The sequence below is a fragment of the Hippocampus zosterae genome, chromosome 10 (genome assembly GCF_025434085.1).
Source record: "Hippocampus zosterae strain Florida chromosome 10, ASM2543408v3, whole genome shotgun sequence".
Lineage (NCBI taxonomy): Eukaryota > Metazoa > Chordata > Actinopteri > Syngnathiformes > Syngnathidae > Hippocampus > Hippocampus zosterae.
In genome coordinates this window covers 4,662,445-4,689,806 of record NC_067460.1, presented here as the reverse complement: position 1 = coordinate 4,689,806, position 27,362 = coordinate 4,662,445, and the positions used below count along the sequence as shown (strand labels likewise).

General features: G+C 44.9%; 2 protein-coding genes across 4 annotated transcripts in view; one reads left to right on the top strand and one right to left on the bottom strand.

Moving 5' to 3' along the window:
• Positions 1-27,362, top strand: part of LOC127609110 (alpha-2-macroglobulin-like protein 1) — a 254,157-nt gene that overhangs the window by 183,442 nt on the left and 43,353 nt on the right. The window lies entirely within an intron of this gene.
• Positions 1-27,362, bottom strand: part of phldb1b (pleckstrin homology-like domain, family B, member 1b) — a 149,719-nt gene that overhangs the window by 114,575 nt on the left and 7,782 nt on the right. Inside the window, exon 1 of one of the 3 annotated variants that reach the window (XM_052078813.1) lies at positions 10,070-10,362. The exons of 1 other annotated variant lie outside the window; for it this stretch is intronic. The gene's annotated coding sequence lies outside the window, so the exon portion shown is untranslated. Of the gene's footprint in view, positions 1-5,440; positions 5,903-10,069; positions 10,363-27,362 lie in introns of those variants that run through there. One more of the 3 variants, XM_052078814.1, reaches the window with a different exon arrangement.

Here is a 27,362-nt window from a genome sequence, read left to right as displayed (position 1 = left end):
CATGGCAGGCTAATTGAACACTCTAAATTGTCCTTAGGTGTGAGCGTGGATGGTTGTTCGTCTCTGTGTGCCCTGTGATTGGCTGGCAACCAATTCAGGGTGTCCCCCGCCTACTGCCCGAAGACGGCTGGGATAGGCTCCAGCACCCCCCGCAATCCTAGTGAGGATCAAGCGGCTCGGAAGATTAATGAATGAAAGAATATTGGTCTACATAGGCCGTTGCTATGGAAGCAGGTAAACGCCCCCTTTTGAATCACCCTGCTTGTTCATTCGCTCAAAGCTAATCCTTCGATGAATAAGATGGTGAAAAGAAAAAAAAGATGACAAGTATGGTACACTTCAGAACGAATCGACCGAAAGATTCGCTTTTGTGGAAAGAACAGGTTCTACAGTGTGTCTAATTTGCAATGACAAAATACCATCGATGAAATGGTCAAATGTAAAGCGTTACTTTGACACGTGCCATGCTACGTTTGCATCAAAACACCCTGCGAGAGATAGCAGAAAGGAAGCATGCAAAAGCTAATGAGCAGAATGCAAGCTAGGCAGCAGCAACTCCGCTTATTGACCCGGCAAGCTGACTATAATTTTGCTCGATCTTTAGCAATCGTGAGGAACGGAAAACCATTCACATTAATGGTGAGTTTTATCACAGAATGATTCAAAAGAATACATTCACAGGCTTATTATATACTATATACAGTATATGTACTGTATATATGGTTCTCTCTGAAATACATTTCTAAATATTTTGCTTTCATGGCTCTTTGTCAAAATGGTTCCCAATGGTTCATTGAACTGAAACGAACCAATGAGGTGTGAAAACGGTCTTAACTAGTTCTTGTCGACAGATCAGCAGATGTGGTGACCTGTTAAAAATAGGATGCAGAAAGAGTATAAAAAAAAATAATGAAGCAGGTATTCTAGCTTGACGAGCATGCATCATAAGCATCAAAGAGTAACTCCATCGAGACTTAAGAACTGTGAAAGACAAGACCAAGAATCTGAAATGTTTCAGCATTAAAAAACAAAAAACTAAAGACAAACTATGTGTGTTGTTTTGTTATAAATGCTTAATGTGTCAGATCCAAGGCGCCTGTGAACAAAACGGAGAAACACATTTCCACTGGAATGGACATTGAGAGACAGGCAGAAGTGCGGTGCATTACCACAAAAATTTGTCATACGAGACACATTTTTAGTGGTCTCTTGGAACATCACATTACGCGACACTTCGTTTAGAAACCCAGCAGTGGAGGATTTCTCTCTGCTGTTGTGTGGCCAAAATTAGACATTGCTTTTCGAAAGCAACCACAGAAACGCAGTAAACATCCTCGAATGGTGAACCTATGTAACCACACATTATGTAGGATAGATATGGTGCCCATACACTTCCATGAGGTAAAGAACATTCCCAATTATATTTGACGCATTTTACATATGTGAGGATTGGGACAGGATAAAAATGATGTACCTTCTGAGAAGGTCTTTATCATTTACAGTGATGCTGGTAACGCGTGACTGAAATACTCAGAGAAGTGATCTTACTCCGCTTACTTTGTAAACTCACAGCTCCTTACTGCGTTGCAATTGACAGTGTTGACAAGCAGCTCACCGAAATGTTGCAGAGACTTAACATTCACGATGTTAATGTCCCAAAATGCACCACATTCACGCACTGTTTCATTTTTTTTAATGGCCACTTCCATTCATGCCGCACTGCACACGTCATGCTTTTTTTAATGTACTCAGTGGTCACACAGCTCAAAGGACCACAAACAAAACATCACTGAGGAGATTTGAAAAGAAAATACCTCAAACTGAAAATGCAGTGTTAAAGTCGAAACGGAATCACAACAGCTGATTGAAATGTTCCAAGTCTGTTCCGTTTAATGGGGCGACCAGCTTTGGGTGTCACGTCCCATCACTTCCAGATGCGACCGGTGTGCAGTAGTCTCACTGATTTATGATTATCCGTTAACGCTGACTTGGAGATCATCTCACATCTTGTCACTGTTTGTTTCCCCAAGAGTAAGAAGTTTATCATCTACCCTTTCATACCCCCTGTAACCTGATAACGTGATAATCTGTCCAATGTAGTACCCGCTTTCCCTACAATGGGTTAAAAAACATTTCACAACCATCACCGTGCAGAACATGCAAACTCCACACAAGAATGCCAGGGAAGAAATTTGAAACCAGAACTTCAGAACTGTAAGACAGGCTTGCTAATTATTAGTAAATGGTCCTAATATGAAAACAAATTCAAAGTTAAGTGCTAGATTTCCAAGGCAACGAATATTTAAATGCAATAAAGACTGGACAATATATTTTTAATTCTCATACTTGCATCATGATAATTGAATGTAATGAAATGAAACTCAGGGCGGCCTGGTGTAGAGGTACTGGGTTCGATTTCAGCTCCGGCCTCCCTGTGTGGAGTTTGCGCGTTCTCCCCGGGCCTGCGTGGGTTTTCTCCGGGTGCTCCGGTTTCCTCCCACATTCCAAAAACATGCATGGCAGGCTGATTGGACGCTCTAAAATTGTCCCTAGATGTGAATGTGAGCGTGGATGGTTGTTCGTCTCTGTGTCCCCTGCGTTTGGCTGGCAACTGATTAAGGGTGTCCCCCGCCTACTGCCCAAAGACGGCTGGGATAGGCTCCAGCACCCCCCGCAACCCTAGTGAGGATTAAGCGGTTCGGAAAATGGATGGATGGATGGATGGATGAAACTCACACATTTTTGTCCATTACGCACATATATCTTTTGTCAGGTATATTTATTCCTAGCCTAATAACATAAATACCAATATCATTTTCAATTTACTGTCATGATATTAGATTCCAAATACGTTTGCTAAAAATTGTGTTTGTGTTTTTTTGCGATGTCCGTGTCAATTCTTAGTCAACCGGGTCATAGTATTCCACAAGCAACTTGACTTTCCTGAGTTTTTGAAATTGATTTATCCTGTTTTCCAAAAAATGGCAATTATGCTATGAGGCTAACAGTTGTATTTATTTATTTTTTGAACTTCCTTGTTTCGTAGTCCAGTGAGGGATGTGTGATCCACAGGATGGAGTGGGTGACAGAGAGAGGAAGAAGATGACCGTCACTATATGTAGACTTCCTGTGTGGCAAGCATTGCCAGGGACTAATTTCCTGTCAGTGACACAGTATGAGGTGAGTGTACGTCTTGGGCCTGTGCTTACAAAACTGGGCTCAATTTTATGCGTGTTTATTTGTTCTGGGGGTTTTTTCTCACAGTTTTGATTCCTTTCAGTGACACCGATAACGTTAGACTGGAACTGACGTAAAAAGAATTACATCACTATGTCATCATTTTTAATGAACCGCAGTCTCAATCTTGTGCTCAGAATTAGTTTGATGCTCTTAATGTCCCGTGAGGAGCAAAATTTGGACCCAGATGCAGACAAGACACAGATGTGGCAAATTAATTACAAAAAAAAGTATACTAAAATACAAAGTGACAACAGAGAGTAGGGCTGGATGCAGAAGGCATCCAAGAAAGTTCTGAGGGATCACCTGAAAAATTCAAATTTAAAAACCTGAGAAACGTCAGGACATGCCCATTCCTCAAAGACCCAACCCCAAACGCACTGACAACACAACACAATGTAAATAATGTCATAGTACTCTATACAACTGTATGGGTGGTCTTCAAGTGAGAATGTGAGTGAATAGTGTTTTGTTTTTTGTTATTTTGGCTAGATTTGCCCTGCAATTGGCTGGCAACCATCTTAGGATGCCTTTCGCCCAAAGTCAGCTGAGAGAAGCTCTAACTCAGCCACAACCCGATGTGAGGATAAACGCCGGTATGCAAAATGGATGGATTCATGACCATATGATAGTTTAAGACCGAGATCATTTTTCCACCATTTCCATTTTGAAAAATATTTTTTTAAAGCTTCCAACAAAGCACAATGACAGTCATTTAGTACAGGTAAATCAATGTGATTACTTGCACTGAAGAATATGAAAACATGGGGAGAAACACTTTGCCAACATCCTGATTCATTCGTACACAGCCCATAAAAAGGAGTCAACACAGATTCATTATATCCAGGGGAGGTGTGCCACTGTCAACATCTTAACTCACTTGCAAATTGCACTGGTGTACACAGTCTAGCTCTTCCCGATACTCAGTTGTGAAGGGTCTAAAATCTATCCTGCCATCCTTGCCCCCCAGTGAAACGGTTTCGTGTGGAGATGAAGTGGCCCAGTGGCCCAGTCGTTAGCGCATTGACCTCACAGTGCCGAGGTGCAGGGTTCGATTCCGCCTTCCTGTGTGGACTTTGCATGTTCTCCCCCGTGTTTGTGTGGGTTTTCTATGGGTTCTCCGGTTTCCTCCCACATTCCAAAAACATGCATGGCAGGTTAATGCATGGTTGTTCGCCTATGTGTGCCATGCGATTGGCTGGAAACCAGTTCAGGGTATACCTCGCCTGCTGCCCAAAGACATCTGGGATAGGCTCGGATACGCCCCGGGACCCTTGTGAGGATAAGCAGATCGGAAAATGGAAGACGGATGGATGGAGAACTAGCACGTTACAGCTGAGCTTTCTCACGTCAAAGCATTTTTAAGATGGAAAGTGATGACAAACCGAGCAAAGGCGACGCACTGAACGGTTCAACCTGTTTTCACCAGACAGCCTTTAAAGCTGTGAAATGAGCAGAGGACCACTGTGATCAATCATTAGCGGATTATTGTTTCTGAGAAGGAAGAAATGAGACTCAATAGGTTCAATGTAAGAACAATGGTTGCTGTCAAAACTGAAATGACTTCATCTGCATTTCAACACGTGACGCTGAGCTACTGCCATGACTCAGTCTTTCTTTTTCCACCTCTGCTCTCATGAGGTCGAAACAGTTGAAAGTATCAGCAAATATGTCACCCTCACACATTGTTTGTATGCTCATACTGTGTAACCATGACAACTGCTGTGTCGCTGTGTTGTTTCTGTCTGGGCTAGGTTTATATGGCAAATTACTGCTGCAGGACCAAATGCAAAACCTCATAAAATCGCCCCTTGCAACTAATCACCAATTCTGAGCCATTTTATAATCCAATGTACGATATACAGTTGCAAGAAAAGTATGAGATCCCTTTGGAGATACCTGGTTTTTGGCACAGATGAGGTTGTAAAATGTGATCTGAGTTGCAACAACAGGCAAACAGTTTTCTAAATGTTAAACCAAATGTTTCCATGTTTTTGTTGAAAAAGCTGTGAAGTCCGCTCTTTCAACACAATTTGACATTTAAACGTTTTGAGTGCAACAACTACTGACTACATATTACTCATAGTCTCAACTGTATCAGTAATTAAGATATGTTTGCATGCATTTGTATAGTTTATCATTTTATATTGTCATAGTTGAATTCATTTAAGTTTAATTATTCAAGCCAATAAACTTAACTCACGATAGTGCTGCGATGACTTGAAAAGATCTTTCCCTCAAAATCAGCTTGTTTGTGTTTTCACTCACCCTAGTCCGTCTTGACTCGCCTTTAAAATCATCCTGGGATTAGTTCACCCACCCAGTGTCCATATTTAGCGCTAGAAGAGTCATCCAGCTTTGTCAAACGCGGGATTGAACATTATTGGCAGGAAACTGTATGAAAGAAGGGCGGGAATGGAGCAGGACTGGGAGCAAGAGTTGGCCGGGGAAACAATGCTGGGAGGGAGGCAGCGTGGGATATCCTTTGTGAATCATGGAAAGTGATCCAAGGAGCACACACAGGCTCACAGACTCCTCTCTGTGTCTTGACATTCAGCCCAAAGACACTGGGTGGACATTCATCAGGCTTTGGAAACGCTTACTCAATACTTCTTTGAAGGAATATCAGGATGGACACTCACTTGTTCTGTTTTCACCACTTCCTGCCCCATCGCCTAATAGATTAAAAAAACACACACACCTAAACACTTCACTCATGTCTCAAAATAAAACTGACGTCATGCTCGAGCCCTGTCACTCACAACATCCAACTTCTGAGCTCATCCGCCCCGCGCCTCAGGTCTGTGGACCAGACATTATTAGAAGTACCAGGAACTAAACTGAGGCTCAGAGGGGATCGAGCCTTTTCTGTTGCTGGTCCCACTCTCTGGAATGACCTCCCACTGAACATTCGGCAAGCCTCCTCGCTGCCCATCTTCAAAGCCCTCATCAAAACTCACTTGTATTCTTTGGCATTCGACTCAGCATGACTTAGATTTGTTCTTGGTTTTACTGTTTGGTACTTTCTACCACCTTTACTACCGATTTTTCTTACTGTTTATTGTGCATGTTAAATTACTCCATGTACAGCACATTGTATGCAGCGATGGCTGTTTGAAAGTGCTCTATAAATAATGTTGACTTGACTTGTGGAAGCACTCTGTAACTAATGAATTTTTCTCAGTAAGATTCCTATCCTGGACAAGCATATTCTCTTGTTTCAGCTACAAATTCAATACACAGTTATAAGTCAGTTGCATTATCAATTTGTATAGTAAAATAATGGATTTTTAACGTTCATGTATGCATTTTGGGTTACAACATGGTTGGGCAAAATGAATGTGAAAGGCCACTTCTTACAAAATAAATGATATACAATGGACTTGATTATTGTAGACAGTGCGTCTGCTGTGAAGTGCAAATGCCTGCGGCTCCTATTTAAAAAAAAAATATGAGTGCAATGGTTACTGTACGTGTTGCCAATTTGGCAGTGCGCTCTCTGGAAAGCTGGGTGGGCCTGCGCAGCAGAAGGAGTGTCTTGGAGATGTGCCTCCACAATAGGGTGACAGAAAATTAATCTAAAGTCTAAACTTCGTCCAACTCCGATGCAGGGTCTATCCATTCATTCATCCATCCATTTTCTAATTCGCTTATCCACACCAGGTTCGCGGGCACATTGGAGACTATCCCAGCTGACTTCAGGCAGTCGGCAGGGTACACCCTAAACTGGTTGCTAGCCAATTGCAGAGCACACATAGACAAACAACCATTCACGCTCACAATCACATCATGGCACAATTAAGAATGTTCCATTCACCTGCCATGTATGTTTTTGAAATGTGGTAGGAAATCGTAGTACTTGGACAAACCCCACGTGGCATGGGGACAACACGCAAACTCCAGAGAGGAAGGTCAGAGCCGGAACCGAACCCTGCACCACTGCACTGTGAGGCCGATGTGGTCACCAGTCCACAGCTGGTCTAATGCAAGGTATATAAATTAGAAATATGTGAACAGCGACTATTGAACCCTCTGAAGCATTGTATTATATTTTTTAAAGCGCATCGTCGAGACACAAGTGCATTGCTAGCACACAACATTTAAAGGGAATCAAAGAAGACGCTTTTAGTGGCCAAAATGTAACTACCTGTGACCACTCCCACAGTGTTGCATCCCTCCTTGTCGCTGATACACTAGCCTACGCTCATCTGTGAAATGACCAAAATTGTGTCGAACTAAGTTGTCTCACAGCATAGAGTACTAGTGCTTTCTTTATCCAGCTATGTTTTCTGTACCGTCTTCATTAGGCATTGCAGGGTATATCAGGCGCGGGCAAATAATTTTGCAAAATGTCCACATAAAAAAACTGGAATGCTGGCTGAGGGCCAAGCCAACATGCTCACCTCAGCTTTGTCTATATTTTAATGTATTATTATTTTATTGGGCGGCCCGGTAGTCCAGTGGTTAGCACGTCGGCTTCACAGTGCAGAGGTACCGGGTTCGATTCCAGCTCCGGCCTCCCTGTGTGGAGTTTGCATGTTCTCCCCCGGCCTGCGTGGGTTTTCTCCGGGTGCTCCGGTTTCCTCCCACATTCCAAAAACATGCGTGGCAGGCTGATTAAACACTCTAAATTGTCCCTAGTTGTGAGTGTGAGTGCGAATGGTTGTTTGTTTCTGTGTGCCCTGCGATTGGCTGGCAACCGATTCAGGGTGTCCCCCGCCTACTGCCCGGAGACGGCTGGGATGGGCTCCAGCACCCCCCGCGACCCTAGTGAGGATCAAGCGGTACGGAAGATGAATGAATATTATTTTATTTTGCGTTCATGTAAGTAGAGTGTGTCCCATCCATCTTGCCTAGAGGCAGGGTCCACACTGGACTGGTCATCAGCCAGAAAGGCTTTTCAAGAAAACAACCATTCACTCTCAAATTGACAACTATGGACAATTTAGACTCAATTTCAGTAACGTGTGTTTTTGCTCCAGGCAGAAAGGCCCAAGCCAAGATTCAAACTCAGATCTTTTTGACTGTTAGGAAGACGCACTAAGGTCATGTGTCCTTGTTCCGGGTTAAAAAACACTTTTTTTCCCGTAGCGTTGACTTTGTGCGCGATCAGCAGTGTACAGAGATTTGATATTGATTGAGGACAAAATACAGAATGCTAAAGTAAAACAAGATGACTCCCCCAAAAAGATTTTTCAATGGATGAACAAATCTGCAGATGAACGTAATATGAGGTAAAATATCTGTGAAAGATTATTTTGCTGTTGGGGTGAAGTGCTAGGCCAAATGCTTTCTCAAGATATTCTGGTGAGAACACTGATAGGAGGGAATACGGGAAAATGTCTGTGAGAATGTTAGCATCATATTGTATTCAGCATGTACTCATTTACTCCATTTAGTTATTAGTATTTCACATCATCGTGTATACTCAATGACAAACGTAGTTTCTGAGTTTTTCATCAATCTGAGCCCATTGAAGGTGTCCACCACATTATGAACCGGCACAAGGGCAGAGCAAAAGGGTGTTCATAGAGTGGCAGTGTTCTGGCTCAATGATGCTTGCGACAAAATGAAGTCACGTGACAAATGATTTGTTATCAGCAGTTTGAGAGTTGCTACAGTCTGGGAACGCTGCACAATCACGTCCTCTGCCAGGAATGTGAAAAATAGGTCCTTGCTCTGCTTTCGTCAGGGGCCCAAGCAGCAATGTTCACTCTTTCTTACGTCTGCCATATAAAACACTCTGTGGAAAGACTCATGATTGGACGTTTTTAACTCTTTACTGCAAACTAATTTAGTCCAGTTAGAACAATAGGATGACTGAAATATTGCCTGTTTAAAGCTTCCATTGGGAACGTGCCTTGACTGGGAAAGAAATCAGTTTTCACACAACGGATCTTAAAATCAAATGAAAATAACAAACTCAATTCGGACATCACTGTCAGAAAGGTTTTGATGAGCACCTAAACACGTGCGTCGCACCACTTCTTCGCTTCTATGTTGGGTCTCAAGTATTTATGTAGGTCAGATTGTACACATGGCCCACATCAACAAAGACCTGGAGGAGTTGAGCCTAAGTTAATGCTTTTGTGACAATGTTTGGACAATGCTAACGAATAGCTAACGCATGTTTTCATCTTTTCAGTGGCTGATAAACCACCGCTACTAAACTTTTTCAAAATGATTCCTCCATGAATTTACTGTATATATATATGTCATAAATTAACTGCAGAAACAACCTTTGTGCCTAAATGCAAGCCATCTGTCCAGCCATCCATTGTCTTCTGCTAATCCTGGGGAAGTGTTGGGTGGTTGGGGGGGGGGGGGGGGGGAGCTAATGTATAGTATAGTGCGTATATTATCACCTAATGAGGATGTTAGGGTTTATATATATATATATAGATATTTAGATATAGGTATAGATATATATATGGATACACACACGCACACGCACACACGCCCGGTATGGCCTACGGACCGCTCCTTGGGGAGGACAGTCCTGGGTTAACCTTTTTATGCACCAATAATGATAACTTGTAACCTGATAACATGATAAATTGTCCACTGTAGTATCCACTGTCCCTGAAAAAGTTATACAACTCAACTAATTACTACTGTTTTCTATATTCTGCAATTTTAGAAGTAAATACATAATCCTCGACATTACACAATTTCACAGGGTTAAATAGGAAGAGTCTTCTGGATAAGATTAGCTTCAACTGTTGTGTCTGTACTGCTAATAAATTGATTACACATGTTTCCCTTTGCGGAAATAAACAAGCTTAAGGTCTGTATTCAGCAAAAAGAATCTTCCTTTGTGTGTCAACTTTACCTGATGAAGATAATATGACGGACGGACGGACACCACCACGCAGATGGAAGTCAAAACTGCTGCTGATGTCACAAAGTTCAAAAAATGAAATACAGCCTGATATCCAAAAAGAAGCTTTCTAACCTTGTGTCCTTTTGATCTCCTGTCACACGCACACACACATGCTGTCTGTCACTGTCAAAACACGCACTATGCTAAATTCATGTGCCATGTGGCCATCACATTGCTGACGCATACTGTTAAACTGCTGCTGCTGCTGTTGGTCTCCTCCCTCTCAATCTCTTGGCTTACTTTTAGTCTTTCGCGCGTGCGCACACACACACATACACACACACACACACACGCACACACGCACAAACACACGCATACACACTCATATGAATACATGAAACCTCAACTCTCCCAGCTTTCCTGTCCGGTTCGCCTCGCCCCAAAATGGGGACACAAGGCGTTCATTCTTCTGAATAAAGAGGTCCTGTGTTCATTAAAAAAAAGTTGTCCTCCACCGAGACTCAGGTCTGAGGTAAGTTCTTAAAACAAATCGGCAAGTTACAGTCAGAGAGCAGATTTCCCCTGTTACAACACTTTCAGCTCTTTTTGTTTTCTTGATTTTTGATGTGCTCAGCCATCAAAAAACCTGCTTCAATTCTGGAGGATGGCTCATATATATAGATTTACAATATTACCGGTACAGCTTCGGGTTGTCTCACAAGCTATGACGGCTAATGCCAGAATCTTAGTATCTCCTTCACTTGCAGCAATTGTTTACCAGCAGCAGCAGCAGTCTATAAATACAGTTGAGTTGAGGAACAGTCAAGGTGTGTAGTACACTACCAGGAGCACTGTAGTCCTTTATCACCATTTATAGACTGTTCAATAGAGCATTGCTATTCATTATAAACTTGCACTGACATTGTACAAAGCTAAAATGCTGTGGGGGGTTGGCAATGAGAATATATCTGGATAATTAGAAAACCAATGGACGAAAGTGGTTGGTGGCCTCCTAAACTGAATGTGTTATGTACTGTATGTTCTGATGAAGCCTAGCATGCTTGCAACTGTATCTTTGTGCAAATTTGAAAATATTTTTTTGTTGCTATTTTGATCCGCCCTCGTCAGATTGAACTAAAATAGAATGTGCACTGGTGTTTCCTTTATTTTGACCAGACCGCTCCTTTGACTCTCCACAGTGTGCTGAAGTTGGCCGCTGTTACGTGCATGAAAAGCTTGAATAATATGCTTACATGCTTAACATTCCTTTCAGAGTGGGTGGGATTTAAGTTAAAGTAAACACATCCGTGTTCCACTCAGATCACACAGCTGCAGCAGAAATGACCCTGACTAGCTGAGTGACCATGCAAAACATCCAAAACAATATGTTAATACAGTGGAACCTTTAAGGTAAAACACAATACGTTCCACCGCTCTGGTTGACCTCCTGTTTATTCGGAATTATTTCCACAGGAAATAACGATAATAGTAATATCGGACAGGGTCAAACTGTCACTAATGTATCATAAAACCTTTATCAACACTGGCAGTCATGTCATTTGCTAAAACAGTAAACACTGTTCCTACTAAGAAGTGAAAGACAAACACACCTTAACAAGGCCGTTCACATCACAGATCAGATGTTTTAAGATTCTCATTTGCATCACAAGTGTATAAGGAAGTTAATTCATTCATTCATTCATCTTCCGAACCGCTTGATCCTCACAAGGGTCGCGGGGGGTGCTGCAGCCTATCCCAGCTGTCTCCGGGCAGTAGGCGGGGGACACCCTGAATCGGTTGCCAGCCAATCGCAGGGCACACAGAGACAAACAACCAACCACGCTCACACTCACACCTAGGGACAATTTTAGAGTGTTCAATCAGCCTGCCACACATGTTTTTGAAATGTGGGAGGAAACCGGAGCAACCGGAGAAAACCCACGCAGGCACGGGGAGGACATGCAAACTCCACACAGGGAGGCCGGAGCTGGAATCAAACCCGGTACCTCTGCACTGTGAAGCCGACATGCTAACCACTGGACTACCGGGCCGCCCAGGAAGCGAATTACTGTAAAATAAAATACAAAATAAATACTGGCCAATAATTCAGTATCATTTGTATCGTAATAGACACATGATTGATAGCAATAGAAAATGCCTTCGATAAAATCTTGTAGGCAGCGCACAGCTAACTCCAAACAAGATTAAAGAGACGATTAAACACACCCAAATAGATATGTGATGCACAAATAAAGGAGTTCCAAGTCCTTCACGTGCCACAGCGCCAAGTGTTAGCCATGTCAGACCCTCAGCATCGGAGGCAAGTAAATCGTGGATAGACTACGGCAAGAATGAGTCGCGAAAAGGATAATGTAGTAGTTGGTCAATGCTAATGTGTGCAGTGCAAGAGAGTATTAGTGCATTAGTGAATGAAGGTTAATGTAAAGGTCAACAATGCTGCTTTGGGGTAGCAAATAAGCATTTAGAATGCACTGGTGGGGGAGCAACTCTGCACATTTCACGACATTTCAGTGTATACAAAAAACTGTGAATTGTTTTTTTCTCATTTTAACCCGTTCACGCACGCTGTAACCTGATAAACTAAGAGGCTGTCCACTGTACCCCTCCGTGAGTCGTCACCTTACCGTGGTTGAGTTGGAAGCTAAGTTGTCTGGGGCTTTATGCCCCTGGCAGGGTCACCCATGGCAAACAGGGTCTAGGTGAGGGGCCAGACAAAGCACGGCTCAAAGACCCCAATGATGATCGAAATAAATGGATCTAGGTTTCCCTTGCCCGGATGTGGGTCACTGGGGCCCCCCTCTGGAGCCAGGCCTGGAGGTGGGGCTCGTTGGCAGGCGCCTGGTGGCCGGGCTTACACCCATGGGGCCCGGCCGGGCACAGCCCGAAGAGGCAACGTGGGTCCCCCTTCCCATGGGCTCACCACCCATGAGAGGGGCCAAAGGGGTCGGGTGCAATGTGAGCTGGCCGGCAGCCAAAGGCGGGGACCCTGGCGGTCCGATCCTCGGCTACAGAAGCTAGCTCTTGGGACATGGAATGTCACCTCTCTGGCAGGGAAGGAGCCCGAGCTGGTGTGTGAGGCAGAGAATTTCCGACTGGATATAGTCGGACTTGCCTCCACACACAGCCTGGGTTCTGGTACCAGTTCTCTCGAGAGGGGTTGGACTCTCTTCCACTCTGGAGTTGCTCACGGTGAGAGGCGCAGAGCAGGTGTGGGCATACTCATTGCCCCCCGGCTCAGTGCCTGTACATTGGGGTTCACACCGGTAGACGAGAGGGTTGCCTCCCTCCGCCTTCGGGTGGGTGGACGGGTCCTGACTGTTGTTTGTGCATATGCACCAAACAGCAGCTCAGCATACCCACCATTTTCGGAGTCCTTGGAGGGTGTGCTGGAGAGTACTCCTGCTGGGGACTCCCTTGTTCTGCTGGGGGACTTCAATGCTCACGTGGGCAATGACAGTGATACGGGGAGGGGCGTGATTGGGAGGAACGGCCCCCCCGATCAGAACCCGAGTGGTGTTTTGTTATTGGACTTCTGTGCTCGTCACGGATTGTCCATAAAGAACACCTTGTTCAAACATAAGGGTGTCCATATGTGCACTTGGCACCAGGACACACTAGGCCGTAATTCGATGATCGACTTTGTAGTTGTATCATCAGATTTGCGGCCGCATGTTCTGGACACTCGGGTGAAGAGAGGGGCGGAGCTGTCAACTGATCACCACCTGGTGGTGAGTAGGCTCCGATGGAGGGGGAAGATGCCGGTCCGTCCTGGCAGACCCAAACGTATAGTGAGGGTTTGTTGGGAGCGTCTGGCGGAATCCCCTGTCAGAAGGAGTTTCAACTCCCACCTCCGACAGAGCTTTTCCCATGTTCCGGGGGAGGCGGGGGACATTGAGCCCGAGTGGACCATGTTCCGTGCCTCTATTGTTGAGGCGGCCAATCTGAGTTGTGGCCGTAAGGTGGTTGGTGCCTGTCGTGGTGGCAATCCCCGTACTCGCTGGTGGACACCAGCAGTAAGGGATGCCGTCAAGCTGAAGAAGGAGTCCTATCGAGCCCTTATGGCCTGTGGGACACCAGAGGCAGCTGACGGGTATTGACTGGCCAAGCGGACCGCGGCTTTGGTGGTCGCCGAGGCAAAAACCCGAGCGTGGGAAGAGTTCGGTGAGGCCATGGAAGCCGACTTCCGGACAGCTTAGAGGAAATTCTGGTCCACCATCCGACGTCTCAGGAGGGGGAAGCAGTGCACCACTAACACTGTGTACAGTGGGGATGGGGCGCTGCTGACTTCGATTCGGGACGTTGTGAACCGGTGGGCAGAGTACTTCGAAGACCTCCTCAACTCCACCAACACGCCTTCCTTGGAGGAAGCAGAGCCTGGGGACTCTGAGGTGGGCTCTCCTATCTCTCTGGTTGAAGTCACCAATGTGGTTAAAAAGCTCCTCGGTGGCAAGGCCCCAGGGGTGGATGAGATCCACCTGGAGTTCCTCAAGGCTCTGGATGTTGTGGGGCTGTCCTGGTTGACACGCCTCTGCAACATCACGTGGTCAACACGGAGAGTGCCTCTGGATTGGCAGACCGGGGTGGTAGTCCCTCTTTTTAAAAAGGCGGACCGGAGGGTGTGTTCCAACTACAGAGGGATCACACTCCTCAGCCTCCCTGGTAAGGTCTATTCAGGGGTGCTGGAGAGGAGAGTCCGTCAGGAAGTCGAGCCTCAGATTGAGGAGGAGCAGTGTGGTTTTCGTCCCGGCCGTGGAACAGTGGACCAGCTCTACACCCTTAGTAGGGTCCTTGAGGGTATGTGGGAATTCGCCCAACCAGTCTACATGTGTTTTGTGGACTTGGAGAAGGCGTTTGACCGTGTCCCTCGGGGAGTTCTGTGGGGGGTGCTTCGTGGGTATAGGGTACCGAACCCCCTGATACGGGCTGTTCGGTCACTATACCACCGATGTCAGAGTTTGGTTCGCATTGCCGGCAGTAAGTCGGAATCATTTCCAGTGGGGGTAGGACTCCGCCAAGGCTGCCCTTTGTCGCCGATTCTGTTCATACCCTTTATGGATAGAATTTCTAGGCCCAGCCGAAGCGTTGAGGGGGTCCGTTTTGGGGGCCTCAGTATTACATCCCTGCTTTTTGCAGATGATGTGGTGCTGTTGGCTCCTTCAAACGGGGCTCTCCAACTCTCACTGGAGCGTTTCGCAGCCGAGTGTGAAGCGGTTGGGATGAAAATAAGCACCTCCAATTCCAAACCATGGTCCTCAGTCGGAAAAGGGTGGAGTGCCCCCTCCGGGTCGGGGGGGGAGATCTTGCCCCAAGTGGAGGAGTTTAAGTACCTTGGGGTCTTGTTCACGAGTGAGGGCAGGAGGGAGCGAGAGATCGACAGGCGGATCGGTGCAGCGTCTGCTGTGATGCGGCCGTTGTATCGGTCTGCCGTGGTGAAGAAGGAGCTGAGCCAAAGGGCGAAGCTCTCAATTTACCGGTCGATCTACGTCCCAACCCTCACCTATGGTCAAGAGCTATGGGTCGTGACCGAAAGAACGAGATCCCGGACACAAGCGGCTGAAATTAGTTTTCTCCGCAGGGTGTCCGGGCTCTCCCTTAGAGATAAGGTGAGAAGCTCAGTCATCTGGGAGGGGCTCAGAGTCGAGCCGCTTCTCCTCCACATCGAGAGGAGCCAGATAAGGTGGCTTGGGCATCTGATTCGGATGCCTCCTGAGCGCCTCCCCGGTGAGGTGTTCCGGTCATGTCCCACCGGGAGGAGACCCCGAGGATGACCCAGGACACGCTGGAGAGACTATGTCACCCAGCTTGCCTGGGAACGACTCGGGATCCCCCGGGGAGAGCTGGAAGAAGTAGCTAGGGAGAGGGAAGTCTGGGCTTCCCTGCTAAAGCTGTTGCCCCCGCGACCCCGGATATGCGGTAGATAATGGATGGATGGGCTGTCCACTGTAGTAACTGCTGTCCCTGAGTGTCCCTGTGTCCCTGTGTGAGGGTTAAATTGGTAAAATGCTAACAAGCACAGTCTATTTATTTAATTTTGTTCGGTTTGTTTGTTTAACCCTGGGGAACCCACGGGGTCTAATTTGGCCCCTATAAATTCTGCTACTCAAATGCTACCCTTAAATCTCAAAGGGCCAAACTTGGCTCTAATCCTAAATTAGGATTAAAGCATTAAATATTTTGAAAAACACATATTTTGGTGTTCAGTGAACATATAGCAGTCATTTAATGCATAATTAATCATTTTCCAAAGAAGAAAAGGGGTCTTAGGTTCTCCAGGATTTAAAGGTGTTTGTTTAACCCTTCAATTGACAATTTTATATGACTTTTTCAAAACTGCGGTCACCTAGTGTTAAAAGTTCATCGGTATACATTGAAATAAAATTTCCTCAATTCAGCCTTTTACTTTGGGCCCTTATTTTCATTAGGGAAAACGATATCAACCTACTGGTATACTTATCATCATGGTATACTTTTCGGTCATAACGCTGAGCCCGACCGACTCTAGAATTACACCTCAACCCTGACTCCAAGTGACAATTTGTATGGTTGACGCTGGAGCCTTACAATCATTACCGCTGACTGTACCTATAGTGACAGGAGTAGATTCCAACTGTGTGGTGAAGAAAGCAAATACAGTACCTGAATTATTTTGGGATCCCAAAAGGCATATCTCGTTGAGAAATAATTTAAGTCACTCTTGACACTTTCTGAGAAAAAGACCTGAAGTTTAAGTCATCATCATGTGCCGTCACGAAAGCCATCGAGATTGCAGCTCAGTAATTATCTTAAAGTTGATTTTTCGATGGCGCTGTGTTTTTTGTGTGTGAAATGCCAGCATACAATGGTCCATTCTTGGCAAAATTCTTCTAACAGAAAGCCATGGCTTTTTCTTTGATAAGGAGACGAGCTCTCGTTTAAAAAAATGGCATGGGTCCATCCTTTCCGAATGCTTCATGAAGATTGCTCTCAGGTTGTACTTCAGGCTGAGCATTGAGCAGTTTGAGAGCATGCGTGCTATGCTATGTAATATTTGAAGCTTACATTTTTGCTGAAAAAAAAGAAATGCAAGAAAAAAGGCTTAAAAATGTCCCACAATGGAGCCATCTTTAGTCTACTTTGCAGCAACAATTTGCCTGTATTCCCCTATGATTCCACATTGTGTATGAATGCCAAAGGTTTTATCGCTCCATACCATTTGTGTAAAGCGCTCGTTTCTGTGCCCATGCGTCATATAACATCACTTTATGTAAGCGTGTTATTCAGGCTTCGATGCTAGCTAATGCTATTTATAAATCGTATGTGAAGATGCGATGGTGGTTTTGTTTGTGTTGTATATTTTAACTGCTGAATACAGTCATGTATGTAACATGGGGTGCTGAATGTACAGTGTAAATGCTCGAACCATGGCACTGATGCTTTATGATCCGGTCCCATTTTTCAGTGCATGACTACCGTCTTATGGTATCTACACCCAGTTGGAAATCCTGTTTGTGGTGGGGGCATCATTTATTTGTGGATTTTTATTCTTTGCGGCAGGGCTCGGTCCCTATACTGTAGAGAACTATGAATCTCGGTCAGTGGTCCCCAAAACCGGGATGCAGACAGCAAACGGTGGGTGGGTCATTTGGTACCGGGCCGCACAGAAAGCATAAATAACTTACATAACACCAACTTACTTTTGGGGGTGGGGGAAGATGAAAGATGTTTTATTTTGAACATTTACCAGATTCTCTTTTACATCCGTCTACATTGTAGACCAGGGGTGCTCACATTTTTTGGATCGAAGATCTACTTTTTCGATCAACTAACCTCCCGGGATCTACCCTTACCGCCCCGCGCGCGCACACACACACACACACACACACACACACACACACACACACACACACACGCACGCCCTGATGAGAAACAGCCTGAAACTGAGGCATGCGACGCACTTTTGCAGCCTGTTAACTATCGTAGCTAACACGTCCCGTTTTAAAGTGCTTCCCTGGGCCCTCCTAGATTCCTATTCTTTGCTCATGCCCTCGGTGAATTGTACACGAAGCAAACTCTGAATGGGAATAATGACGATAAAAGATAGAGCGCAACAGTTCGTGTACATTAACACAAAAATATATATTATTAACATGTACAAAGACACACAAATGGTTGTTTGTTTTTAGTTTCCTGTTTATTTTTATTATGTTTCAAAAATATAGTGCAGGTCATATCATATTATTTTGTTGTATTTATCCGCCACACCTTAAAGGCCGGTTCCTGAAAACATTGTCTGACATTAAACCGGTCCGTGGAGCAAAAAAGGTTGGGGACCGTTGATCTAGGTAATTCAGTGACAGTAGCAAGTAGATTGTTTGCTCCACTTCCTGCTCCATGTCAAGGTCATCTTTGTTCAGATTGCAGTTTTTATTCTGAATGTGGGGACAGGATTCTGCAGCTGCACACTACAAAGATTCGAGTGGGCTGAAGGGCCATCAGGGACCCTGAAATCCTGAACAATATTTGACTTTTTGCTTTCTCACATTTTTTTTTCCAAAATAAATTAATATCTTTGACATGACATTCTCCAGAATGGTGAAAAATGTCAATTGGCCCTTTCATGTTTCTATTTTTCAAGTAAAACGTTCGGACACTACTGGCACAGAGAAATCAAGAGGTGGTTCTGGTCTGCATATAGTGATGACGTGGCAAGACACAACACCAGCAGTGTATTCATGGATGAGATTCGAGGTAACTACAAAACTGTGGTGGCGGGCGAGCTAAAGTCCTCATTTTATGTGAATACACGCGTTTAAACTTTGCATAAACAGACATTTGAGAAACACTTTTCATCTTTAATGAAAAACATATTTGGTTGTACTCCCCCTCGCACCTCATCAACGGCACCCACGCAAGCAATCAAATCCCACCGCCTTCACAGAGACATGCAGCATTGCATAACCCGAGGGCAGAGCTTAAGGAAGCACTCATTAGCAGCATCAAAGGCCTGAATGAATGTCTTGCGACGTTATACTTTGCAATTAGATTGGAGAATATCATTAAAGTAAAAAACGGGGTGAACAACTTTAGAGAAATGGGTCATCATCTGGATTGGTTTAATATACCGTTTTCGCACTTGATGGGTGGTGGATCAGGCTACCACATGTTGGCCCTCGACATCCCTCAACAAGACACCTGCGGGGCATTCAGCAGGAAGTGGCACCTCTGATCATGCAGCCCACAATGTGCTACCAGAGAGATGTTTTATTCAACACTTTTGTTGAGTGGCGGTGTATTCCAACAATGGCTTCCCAGTCAACCTTTATGTCACGCTCTGTCATCCCATTTAAAATGAGACTCCTATTATATTTATTTTGTTCGTTTAATTTCTGGTTCAGGGGGAGAATGGTGATGGTGGTTTATGTTTGGATGTTAGACGGAAGAACAATGGCATCACCTAGTGTCGAAAGCTGCATCCTGCAGAGAACCATGAGCAGGCTAAGCTTGCAGTGTTTTTCAAACTTTTTTGAGAGCAAGGCACACTCCTTTTATTAGCCAGCTGAAAATGTGTGTGTGTGTGTGTGTGTGTGTGTGTGTGTGTGTGTGTGTGTGTGTGTGTGTGTGTGTGTGTGTGTGGTGGGGGGGCGCTTATTTTAACAATTAACGTTTTATATTGTTACTATGAGCCTTTTTAACGTTGAAGAATGACGTTATAACAGCTTGTAATTTGGAATCAAATGAGCACAAAGAAAAAAGTCTTTTATAATCTTTCATATTTGTTGTTTCACTGTCGTCCTGCATTCCTGCGGCACAAATTCACTTGTCTGTAGTGGGCGAAACACAAGGCAATTGGCTAGCCGTTGCTCCGTCCTAGCGGTATGTCACGTAGCAAGGTGGTGGTGGACCCCAAAAAGTAGTGATGGGTCCAGCGACACCGATGCGTTGATGCATGCGCCGGTCTCACAGAGCAAACCACGTGTCGGTGCATGTGCCGCTTCATTACGTCACGTGATTGACACATGAACCGCACCGGCGCAGTTTAGACTGCATCGGCTGCGTTGACAAAGTCCAGGCTTGCTAATTGACATGTGAACTGCACCGGTGCAGTTTAGACTGCATCTGCTGCTTGGCACAGTCCAAGCTGCGGTACTTAGTCCAGGGGGCGTCGACTCAGTGCTGGGGGCGTTGACGCAGCAAAAGCCCGCACAGTGTATCCTAAGGAAGTGCGTCTGGCGACACGATGCCGATTGCCGAAACGAGCTAGACCCCACCCTCGCTCGAATAAAAATATATGTTTGGGCAATACGGAAAACACACTGATTATCCGAAAAAATGTGTCCGTCTGACTTCTAGCGTCATGCCGGCTGTCATATCATACGCTATTATTATATGAGAAGTGTTTTATGAACGTTTGTACTGTACGTCATAGTCCAGTTGATTGAGAGGTCCCGCCTCTAAGGGGGAGTTCCAGAAAGTGACTGCGAGTGAGCACACCGAATGTTTGATGACCCTGCCACGTTGCTATTAAAAGTCATATAAAACGTAAACCTTGTCTGCTGACCATCATTACATCGGCTAGGCTAGCTTAGCTGTTGTCGTAGTTCAAAGCTTAATATGTGGTGTGGGTTGGGTCGGCGCCGCAAGTACGTGCTCGCGCGCACAGCTGAGAGCAGCAGACTATCGACTGCTGAGTGCTGAGACGCGCTTCACTCGAGTGACGTTGCTACAGTACGTGCATATTATGGAGCAGCTTCCGGACAAATACAAATTGTCCGCCGCGTAGAGCCATTTTGATCTCCTTTTGGAGAATAAGGTATTCATTAAAATGTCCTTGTCTCACCAAGTGCCTCTCGGATTTTTGACATGTCTTATTCCATTGTGTGTGTGTCTTCTCCACAACAAAGGAAATAGCATGCATTAAATGCAACAGACTGAAATTTAAAACACTGGAGCATCTTATTTTTCTAAATAAAAAATTGTGAAGACAAAGCCCACTAGCATCCTCATTCACATGAATTTCACATTATTGAAACACATTGAATGATACAGGCGGCCCGGTATTCCAGTGGTTAGCACGTCGGCTTCACAGTGCAGAGGTACCGGGTTCGATTCCAGCTCCGGCCTCCCTGTGTGGAGTTTGCATGTTCTCCCCGTGCCTGCGTGGGTTTGCTCCGGGTGCTCCGGTTTGCTCCCACATTCCAAACACATGCATGGCTGGCTGATTGACCACTCTAAAATTGTCCCTAGGTGTGAGTGTGAGTGCGAATGGTTCGTTTCTGTGTGCCCTGCGATTGGCTGGCAACCGATTCAGGGTGTCCCCCGCCTACTGCCCGAAGACAGCTGGGATAGGCTCCATCACCCCCCGCGACCCTCGTGAGGATCAAGCGGCTCGGAAGATAAAAGTTTATTACAGCAAATCAAAAAGGAGTAGGGACTGTTTCCACCCAGTTTCGGACTGGGGACCTTTCGTGTGTTAGATGAACGTGATAACCACTACACTATAGAAACAGATTATGCAAAATCTTGTCATAACAAGGCTGTCCAGCCAGGTAACTGATAGTATGGCCGGTGTTTTGGCAGTTAGAGCTTCTCGAACGACTGTGTTCCTCGTTAGTGTAGTGGACAGTATCTCCGCCTGTCACGCGGAAGACCAGGGTTTGATTTCCTGACGGGGAGTAACCCTGATTTAAATGATTTTGGTGATGCAGTTTATTACAGCAAATAAAAAAGGAGTAAGGGTTGTTTCCACCCAGTTTCGACTGGGGACCTTTCGTGTGTTAGACGAACGTGATAACCACTACACTATGGAAACAAATTTAGCAACATTTTGTCATAACAAGGCAGTCCTGCCAGGTAACTGATAGTATGGCCGGTGTTTTGGCAGTTAGAGCTTCTTGAACGACTGTGTTCCTCGTTAGTCTAGTGGACAGTATCTCTGCCTGTCACGAGGAAGACCAGGCTTCGATTCCCTGAAGGGGAGTACCTCTAATTTAAATGGTTTTGATAATGCAGTTTATTACAGCAAATGAGAAAGGAGTGGGGCTTGTTTCCACCCAGTTTCGAACTGGGGACCTTTCGTGTGTTAGACAAATGTGATAACCACTACACTATGGAAACAGATTATGTAAAATTTTGTCATAACAAGGCTGTCCTGCCAGGTAACTGATAGTATGGCCGGTGTTTTTGCACATAGAGCTTCTTGAACGACTGTGTTCCTCGTTAGTATAGTGGACAGTATCTCCGCCTGTCGCGCGGAAGACCAGGATTCAATTCCCTGACAGGGAGTACCTCAAATTTAAATGGTTTTGGTGATGAAGTTTATTACAGCAAATCAAAAAGGAGTAGGGAATGTTTCCACCCAGTTTCTAACTGGGGACCTTTAGTGTGTTAGAAGAACGTAATGACCTCTACACTATGGAAACAGATAATGCAAAATTTCGTCATAACAACGCTGTCCTGCCAGGTAACTGATAGTATGGCCCGTGTTTTGGCACATAGAGCTTCTTGAACTACTGTGTTCCTTGTTAGTATAGTGGACAGTATCTCCGCCTGTCACGCGGAAGACCAGAATTCGATTCCCTGACGGGGAGTACCTCCAATTTAAATGGTTTTGGTGATGCAGTTTATTACAGCAAATCAAAAAGGAGTAGGGGTTGTTTCCACCCAGTTTAGTACTGGGGACCTTTTGTGTGTTAGACAAACGTGATAACCACTACACTATAGTGAAACAGATGATGCAAAGTTTTGTCATAACAATATTGTACTGCCAGGTAACTGATAGTATGGCCGGTGTTTTGGCACATAGAGCTTCTTGAACAACTGTGCTCCTCGTTAGTATAGTGGACAGTATCTCTGCCTGTCGCGCAGAAGACCGGGGTTTGACTCCCTGATGGGGAGTACCTCTAATTAGAATGTTTTTGGTGATGCCGTTTATTACAGCAAATCAAAAAGGAATTGGGGTTGTTTCGACCCAGGGGACCTTTCGTGTGTTAGACGAACGTGATAACTACTACACTATGGAAACCGATGAAGTGAAGTTGTTTCATAACAAGCTTGTCATGCCGGGTAACTAACAGTATGGCTGGTGTTTTGACACATAGAGCTTCTTGAACGACTGTGTTCCTCGTTAGTATAGTGGACAGTATCTCCACCTGTCACACGGAAGACCAGGGTTCGATTTCCTGACGTGGAGTTACTCTAATTTAAATGGTTTTGGTGATGCAGTATATTACAGCAAATCAAAAAGGAGTAGGGGTTGTTTCCACCCAGTTTCGAACTGGGGACCTTTCGTGTGTTAGACGAACGTGATCAAAACTACACTATGGAAACAAATTTAGCAACATTTTGTCATAACAAGGCAGTCCTGCCAGGTAACTGATAGTATGGCCGCTGTTCTGGAACATAGAGCTTCTTGAAAGACTGTGTTCCTTGTTAGTATATTGGACAGTATCTCCGCCTGTCACGCGGAAGACAATGGTTCGATTACCTGACGGGGAGTACCTCTCATTTAAATGGTTTTGGTCATGCAGTTTATTACAGCAAATCAAAAAGGAGTCGGGATTGTTTCCACCCAGTTTCTAACTGGGGACCTTTCGTGTGTTAGAAGAACGTGATAACCACTACACTATGGAAACAGATGATGCAAAATTTCGTCATATCAAGGCTGTCCTGCCAGGTAACTGATAGTATGTCCCGTGTTTTGGCACATAGAGCTTCATGAACGACTGTGTTCCTCGTTAGTATAGTGGACAGTATCTCCGCCTGTCATGCGGAAGACCGGGGTTCGATTCCCTGACGGGGAGTACCTCTAATTTAAATGGTTTTTGTCATGCAGTTTATTACAGCAAATCAAAAAGGAGTGGGGCTTGTTTCCACCCAGTTTCAAACTGGGGACCTTTCGTGTGTTAGACGAACGTGATAACCACTACACTATGGAAAGAGATCATGCAAAATGTTGTCATAACAAGGCGGTCCTGCCAGGTAACTGATAGTATGGCCGGTTATTTGGCACAGAGAGCTTCTTGAAAGACTGTGTTCCTCGTTAGTCTAGTGGACAGTATCTCTGCCTGTCACGAGGAAGACCAGGCTTCGATTCCCTGAAGGGGAGTACCTCTAATTTAAATGGTTTTGATAATGCAGTTTATTACAGCAAATGAGAAAGGAGTGGGGCTTGTTTCCACCCAGTTTCGAACTGGGGACCTTTCGTGTGTTAGACAAATGTGATAACCACTACACTATGGAAACAGATTATGTAAAATTTTGTCATAACAAGGCTGTCCTGCCAGGTAACTGATAGTATGGCCGGTGTTTTTGCACATAGAGCTTCTTGAACGACTGTGTTCCTCGTTAGTATAGTGGACAGTATCTCCGCCTGTCGCGCGGAAGACCAGGATTCAATTCCCTGACAGGGAGTACCTCAAATTTAAATGGTTTTGGTGATGAAGTTTATTACAGCAAATCAAAAAGGAGTAGGGAATGTTTCCACCCAGTTTCTAACTGGGGACCTTTAGTGTGTTAGAAGAACGTAATGACCTCTACACTATGGAAACAGATAATGCAAAATTTCGTCATAACAACGCTGTCCTGCCAGGTAACTGATAGTATGGCCCGTGTTTTGGCACATAGAGCTTCTTGAACTACTGTGTTCCTTGTTAGTATAGTGGACAGTATCTCCGCCTGTCACGCGGAAGACCAGAATTCGATTCCCTGACGGGGAGTACCTCCAATTTAAATGGTTTTGGTGATGCAGTTTATTACAGCAAATCAAAAAGGAGTAGGGGTTGTTTCCACCCAGTTTCGTACTGGGGACCTTTTGTGTGTTAGACAAACGTGATAACCACTACACTATAGTGAAACAGATGATGCAAAGTTTTGTCATAACAATATTGTACTGCCAGGTAACTGATAGTATGGCCGGTGTTTTGGCACATAGAGCTTCTTGAACAACTGTGCTCCTCGTTAGTATAGTGGACAGTATCTCTGCCTGTCGCGCAGAAGACCGGGGTTTGACTCCCTGATGGGGAGTACCTCTAATTAGAATGTTTTTGGTGATGCCGTTTATTACAGCAAATCAAAAAGGAATTGGGGTTGTTTCGACCCAGGGGACCTTTCGTGTGTTAGACGAACGTGATAACTACTACACTATGGAAACCGATGAAGTGAAGTTGTTTCATAACAAGCTTGTCATGCCGGGTAACTAACAGTATGGCTGGTGTTTTGACACATAGAGCTTCTTGAACGACTGTGTTCCTCGTTAGTATAGTGGACAGTATCTCCACCTGTCACACGGAAGACCAGGGTTCGATTTCCTGACGTGGAGTTACTCTAATTTAAATGGTTTTGGTGATGCAGTATATTACAGCAAATCAAAAAGGAGTAGGGGTTGTTTCCACCCAGTTTCGAACTGGGGACCTTTCGTGTGTTAGACGAACGTGATCAAAACTACACTATGGAAACAAATTTAGCAACATTTTGTCATAACAAGGCAGTCCTGCCAGGTAACTGATAGTATGGCCGCTGTTCTGGAACATAGAGCTTCTTGAAAGACTGTGTTCCTTGTTAGTATATTGGACAGTATCTCCGCCTGTCACGCGGAAGACAATGGTTCGATTACCTGACGGGGAGTACCTCTCATTTAAATGGTTTTGGTCATGCAGTTTATTACAGCAAATCAAAAAGGAGTCGGGATTGTTTCCACCCAGTTTCTAACTGGGGACCTTTCGTGTGTTAGAAGAACGTGATAACCACTACACTATGGAAACAGATGATGCAAAATTTCGTCATATCAAGGCTGTCCTGCCAGGTAACTGATAGTATGTCCCGTGTTTTGGCACATAGAGCTTCATGAACGACTGTGTTCCTCGTTAGTATAGTGGACAGTATCTCCGCCTGTCATGCGGAAGACCGGGGTTCGATTCCCTGACGGGGAGTACCTCTAATTTAAATGGTTTTTGTCATGCAGTTTATTACAGCAAATCAAAAAGGAGTGGGGCTTGTTTCCACCCAGTTTCAAACTGGGGACCTTTCGTGTGTTAGACGAACGTGATAACCACTACACTATGGAAAGAGATCATGCAAAATGTTGTCATAAGAAAGCGGTCCTGCCAGGTAACTGATAGTATGGCCGGTTATTTGGCACATAGAGCTTCTTGAAAGACTGTGTTCCTCGTTAGTATAGTGGACAGTATCTCCGCCTGTCACGCGGAAGACCGGGGTTCGATTCCCTGACGGGGAGTACCTCTTATTTAAATTGTTTTGGTAATGCAGTTTATTACAGCAAATGAGAAAGGAGTGGGGCTTGTTTCCACCCAGTTTCGAACTGGGGACCTTTCGTGTGTTAGACAAATGTGATAACCACTACACTATGGAAACAGATTATGTAAAATTTTGTCATAACAAGGCTGTCCTGCCAGGTAACTGATAGTATGGCCGGTGTTTTTGCACATAGAGCTTCTTGAACGACTGTGTTCCTCGTTAGTATAGTGGACAGTATCTCCGCCTGTCGCGCGGAAGACCAGGATTCAATTCCCTGACGGGGAGTACCTCTGATTTAAACGGTTTTTGTGATGCAGTTTATTACAGCAAATCAAAAATGAGTAGGGAATGTTTCCACCCAGTTTCTAACTGGGGACCTTTAGTGTGTTAGAAGAACGTAATGACCTCAACACTATGGAAACAGATAATGCAAAATTTCGTCATAACATCGCTGCCCTGCCAGGTAACTGATAGTATGGCCCGTGTTTTGGCACATAGAGCTTCTTGAACAACTGTGCTCCTCGTTAGTATAGTGGACAGTATCTCTGCCTGTCGCGCAGAAGACCGGGGTTCGACTCCCTGATGGGGAGTACCTCTAATTTGAATGTTTTTGGTGATGCAGTTTATTACAGCAAATCAAAAAGGAGTTGGGGTTGTTTCGACCCAGGGGACCTTAAGTGTGTTAGACGAATGTGATAACAACTACACTATGGAAACCGATGAAGTGAAGTTGTTTCATAACAAGCTTGTCATGCCGGGTAACTAATAGTATGGCTGGTGTTTTGGCACATAGAGCTTCTTGAACGACTGTGTTCCTCGTTAGTATAGTGGACAGTATCTCCACCTGTCACACGGAAGACCAGGGTTCGATTTCCTGACGTGGAGTTACTCTAATTTAAATGGTTTTGGTGATGCAGTATATTACAGCAAATCAAAAAGGAGTAGGGGTTGTTTCCACCGAGTTTCGTACTGGGGACCCTTTGTGTGTTAGACGAACGTGATAACCACTACACTATGGAAACAGATTATGTAAAACTTTGTCATAACAAGG